Genomic DNA, 5,712 nt, shown 5'->3' on the forward strand with positions numbered 1-5,712 from the left:
AAAAAAAAAAAAAATTAAGGCTGGTGAGGTGGCCCGGAGTGTAAAATCATCTGTCCACTCGAATTCAAGAATTCAACCCCTTAGAACTCCCAGGGAAGGAGAGAAGCAGAACTAAAGGGAAAGAAATGGCTGTCCTTTCTTCTCCAGTGTGTGCACCTCGGGACAAGTGCACTCTTGTGCATACAAGTAATAAGGATGAAGATAATGAACTAAGATAATTTTCTTTTTCCAAGATGCACAGTGAGTGCTTGAGGAACAATATGTGCAGTTGACCCCTGGCCCCTACATGCACGCACACGGGTGCTTTCATACGCACCTTCTCGTACAAAATTGTCTTTTTTTTTTTTTTTCACCCATATACTCTCACCCCCAAGTAAAGAACTTAAACTGCTACATTTTATGTCTGCGAAGTTTTAAAAATGCCCACGTGTTGAACGACTGGTGAAGGGTTACTAGAAAGTGAGGGCCGGGCTGGTGAGATGGCTCAGTTGGTAAGAGCACCCGATTGCTCTTCAGAAGGTCCAGAGTTCAAATCCCAGCAACCACATGGTGGCTCACAACCATCCGTAACAAGATCTGACGCCCTCTTCTAGAGTGTCTGAAGACAGCTGCAGTGTACTTAAATATAATAAATAAATAAATCTTTAAAAAAAAAGAAAGAAAGAAAGAAAAGAAAGTGAGGGCCTTAGGAGACTAGGGAAAGGAAGTTGCGTCTCAGGGGCGTGTGTCTGAGAAAACTTCCGGTCTCTGCAGGCTGCCCTACTTAAGGGTTTCTGTACAGCGCAATCCTGCTATCCTGAGTTTGCCCTAGTCTAGTCTTAGTTCATGCCGTGACCCAATGAGCCTTGAACCAGAAGCCCTCTCACTATCACTGCCCAGAAAGTTGAAAAGGACGGAAGCTCTTTTTCTTCCCATCGTTAAAAAGCAAAAAGATTTCAGCAGGAGGCCAGCCTTGGAACGCCTTGGAACGAGAGAGGCAGCCATGCCCGGGCTCTGAAGGAGAGAGACAAATGAAAGACATGCAGCTAGCTGGATGGAAAGGTGGACTTGATTCCTCTTAGGTGTGCAGCCCAGAGAAGAGTCCCAAGCTCTCCCATGTAACTGATTAAGGATGCAGGGATGGAGTGTGGCTGATTGGGACCACTCGAGGACCAGCATCCCTCCTAAAGCCCCAAATCTCGAGATTTCCCACCACAGAGCACCTGATCTAAGTGAAAATGGCACCTCTGGTGAACCACTAAACCCTGCAGTTGGCTGCATCTGAGGATGGTCCTACCATGGCCAAGGCCATGGGGACGGAGGCCCAGCATCTGAGGAAGGGATGTAGATTCCAGAGATGGCCGCAGATTGTCCACTCCTCCCCCAAGTCAACCCAGGTCACCCTGCTGCGGATATACTGTGCAGTCTGTCACCTCCTTGGCTTTCTTGGGGAACTGGGCCAGGCACAAGAAGCCCAGATACTTGGGGCCGTCAACAGTGCCTTGGAGGGAGAATAAGGAGACCCTTCTGGACAAGGGGAAAAACTTGAAGACTGGTGACTGAGCCATACTCACTTTTGCTAGTAGTAGGCTCCAACATACCCTCTTGGATATGCCCTCGTGGACTGGGGGACATAACGAAGTAAAGAACATCTTTCATGGCAAAAGAATATTTCCTTCCTAAAAGGACTAAAGGCTGTCTTGTGAATACTCTGGAAGCTGAGGCAGGAGGATGGATCCAGGTCAGACTTAATACATACTACGACCTTCTCTCTCTCTCTCTCTCTCTCTCTCTCTCTCTCTCTCTCTCACACACACACACACACACACACACACACACACACACATGGGAAGAGAGAGAGAGAGAGAGAGAGAGAGAGAGAGAGAGAGAGAGATGACTGCTTTACCACTACGAAGCTACCAGTAAAGAAAAAACAATGATTCCCAGTCTACAGGTGAGAATATTGAGGCCTCTCAAGGTTATGTGACTAGGCAGCAGGCTGTGGCACAGTTAACAGGTCCTCAGTTTTGTCCAGTGGGCTCCCTCTGTGCTTATTCTAGCAACGGATGTGAGGAGGTTTTAGATGGAGTATGTCTCTATGGAGCATCTTTGAAAAGCAGACCCTGATGGATTCATTACTGTTAACTAATCATAATCCTTTATATCCTGTGTCTTTATCCATCCCCATGGTGTCTTCATTAGTGATCCCTGGTCCAAAGTCAAGTCAAAACCCTCCCTCTAGCTGCTACTAGGTCTGCCCTCTCAAAGAGTGGTCCTGGTGTGGATGTGCCTTCCCACTGACTAGGGTCAGGGGGGGTTGGGACATAAAGAGCTCAGAAGCCTGCTGCATCCTCTTTGATGGGTCACATGTGGACAACCCTAGTGGCAGCTTGTCTTATTTTAAGTTAAGAGACCCAGGATCACCAGCCAAAGGCTTATTTTCTCTTCCTGGAGGCTTCACCAACCTGAAGGGATGAAGAGATGGGCAGGAATTAGCTCCTTCCAAAGGGAATTAACCACAGGGAAACAGTCTTTGGGACTCTGACACGAGGGGTGAGCACAGGACCCATTCCATTTCAATCTGAGATGTGTGTGCTTCCAGTCCTTTCTGGAACATTCTGTGTTCGCCTCCCTCAAGGCCTGACACCCACACCTCTGCCCTAACAAGGCCTTCATGACTCTTGGGCAGTCTGCTCCCACCACCCTCCACTTGTGTGGCTTCTCCCCAGGTCTAGTGCTCGGCCAGTTCTCCATGGGCAGGGACTCTAACTCTGTGGCAGAACGCTTGCCCTCGAGCATGCATGAGGCTACCATGAAGCTGAAGTCAAGCATGCCCAGTAGATCCACTCCTAGGTATGTATGTGAACATACATGTGAATGTAAGTGACTGCATGGATGTGAGTGTATGCATAAGCGCACGTGTGTGTGTCTGCATGTTACTTACAGAAATGCATTATGCAAGTGTGCTTACATGGCTCTGTGACTGCTTGCATATAAGGATGCATGTGTGAGTGTTTGCATGGGAGTGCACATGTGTGTGTCTGCTTATGTGCGTGGGCATGTGGCAGCATCTGCCGCCCGTCAGTCTTGGCTTGACCTTGCAGTATGGTTCTGTCTCTGCTATTTTCATCACCACAGGAAGCCTGTCTGAGTCAGGCCCCACAGGATGGACAGCCTTGTAGCCACTAAAGGCCAGGGCGGTTCTTACAGACCAAGAGTGCACTTTGGTTCTGCCGCTCTCTGATCTCTACTCCCTGGAGCCCAGCTCTTCATGAAATGTCAGAGCCCGGGGCGCAGCGGGTGGGAGTGTCAGACTATCTGACTCACCTGACAAATAGGGGAGGCCAGGCCCTAGTCAGGCCCCTGCTGTTTAAACACTCAGGACTGCAGAGCCTGCACAATATTTAGCCCCCAGCTAGCTGAGAATAGCATCTCCCCAGTCTTTTCTCTCTCTTGCCACAACAACCTGGAGTCTTTTGTCAGCCACAGGGTCTGCAGCCCGCAAAACTGGCTTCCCTGGAACCTCCAGCCCTAACCCTCAGGCTGCTGGAAAAGGGGGTCCACCAGGGGAGCCATTGCAATATGACCGGGCTGTGCCCTTCTCCCGTCACACGGAGTCTTTCATTGGGTCTGACTTAGCCCCTCTCTTCAAGAGAATGCTGATCTGGTGCTGAGCAGAATTCTAGCTGTGGTTAATGGTAAGATTTTTGATCAAAGTCTTTGCTCTGAAACTTGAAGGTGGGCTTAAATTCACTCTACACACTTCACACTTTTCTCCTCCTTAAACACACAGACAAATCCACAAATAACTGTCCACTACCTCTTCCCCAGTGTCCTGACTAGGATAGTATATACTAAGTCCGGGTTTAGCAGAGACATACATACCATTAGTGTGACAGTGAAGATAGCTCTAATATTAGACAGAGTTAAATGTAGCCTTGCCTAGGCAAGGCCTCAAAAAATTGGTTTAAGACTCAGAGTTGTTCCTCTCCACGGAAATCTTTAGTAAAAGGCGAAAGATTTATACGATCTGAAGAGAAACCAGAGTATGCAGGAAGGTGCTGTCACTCACAGCTCAGGTAAGAACAACTCCTAGCTCAGTGATGGTGTCCACTTGACTCGCAACTCTTCTAGGCAAACAGAACCATTCTTTCTCTTTTATAAATTTAATCTAACTTTCACGGAGATATTCTCAGAACAACACATTAATTTTTCGTTTTGTTGTTGTATTGTGCGCAGTGTTCTGTGGGTATGCAAATATATGGCGGCCCCGCCCTGAGGACAGGGGCGGGGGCGGTGCCTCCACGCAGAGCCCGGCTGGGCCACCAGAGGGCGACGCCCAGAACTGGCTAGTAGTTTAAGTAGGAGACTCAGATTTTTATGGTCTGTGTTTCTGTACATCTACGTTTTATTAACTTAAAATCTGCGTTTGTTTTATTTTTACTTTTGTGATGCTGGGGATTGGAAGTAGAGCCTCACACGCATTAGACAAGCACTCTACAACGAGCTATATTCCCAACTCTAATTACTGCAATAAATTTGAACAAGAACATACCTACCATTCAACTGTGAGGACACTAAATTCAGGATCCCGGCTCTTGCTTTAGTGAGAGCGAGGGGTGGGTTCAAACAGTGTGCCACTTTCCTGTTTCCTGGATTGCATGGCGGGCATCTGAATAGCTTGTGGATGTAGTGGATTTAAGTCGTGTGCTCAGCGCTTCACTTGTGAAGCGCTTTCTTGTCTGTCATTTAAGAGTCTGTGACCACACTTGCTTTAAAATTAGAGCTTGCAGCCAGGCATATGGTTCATGCCTTTAGTCCCAGCACTTGGAAGGCAGAGGCAGGCAGATCTCTGTGAGTTTGAGGACAGCCTAGTCTACATAGTGGTTTCCAGAACAGCTGTGTAGACCCTGTCTCGAATGAAAGAATGAATGAATGAATAAATAAATAAATAAATAATACAATTGTGGCTTGCACGCTAGTTCCGGTTTCCTATTGACCACATTACTGCTGTGGACAAGATCTTATGGGTCTTTGACCCTGAACGTCAAAGACTCGCTGTCCTTTCCCAGGTGGTTTTCAGTGGCGCCCAGGACCTGCCTACCCTGACCCTGTGCTTTTTGTGTATTGGTGACTCTGTTGGCCTCAAACTCATCCTACTTTTGCCTCAGTCTCAAGTACTGGGATCACAGGCACACACCACCACACCCGGTGCTGGCTACCTCTCCTCAACATTCAGCTCCTGAGTTATTTTTTAAGCATTTGGTTTTTTGTTTGTTTTTGTTTGCTTGTTTTCTTCTCTCTCTGGCCCTGCTTGCTCTGGCCCAAAGATTTATTTATTTATTATTATACATAATTACACTGTAGCTGTCTTCAGACACCCCAGAAGAGGGCATCAGATCTCATTACCGATGGTTGTGAGCCACCATGTGATTCCTGAAATTTGAACTCAGGACCTTCAGAAGAGTCATCTCTCCAGCCCAGCATTTATTTGTTTTGTTTGTTTTGGTTTGGGTTTTTGTTTTTTTTGTTGTTGTTGTTTTTGTTTTTTTTTAAAGATTTATTTATTTATTTACACTGTAGCTGTCTTCAGACACTCCAGAAGAAGGAGTCAGATCTTGTTACAGATGGTTCTGAGCCACCATGTGGTTGCTGGGATTTGAACTCTGGACCTTCGGAAGAGCAGTCGGGTGCTCTTACCCACTGAGCCATCTCTCCAGCCCTGGGTTTTGG

The 5,712-nt window shown here is 47.4% G+C and overlaps 1 non-coding gene across 1 annotated transcript; it reads right to left on the reverse strand.

Annotated features, from left to right (window-relative positions):
• Window positions 1-3,913: 3,913 nt before the first annotated feature.
• LOC115064967 lies at window positions 3,914-4,029 on the reverse strand. Its single transcript, XR_003844768.1, has one exon. It is a non-coding gene; the product is annotated as a U5 spliceosomal RNA (small nuclear RNA).
• Window positions 4,030-5,712: the final 1,683 nt, after the last annotated feature.

This window comes from Mus pahari, chromosome 10 (genome assembly GCF_900095145.1).
Source record: "Mus pahari chromosome 10, PAHARI_EIJ_v1.1, whole genome shotgun sequence".
Taxonomy (NCBI): Eukaryota; Metazoa; Chordata; class Mammalia; order Rodentia; family Muridae; genus Mus; species Mus pahari.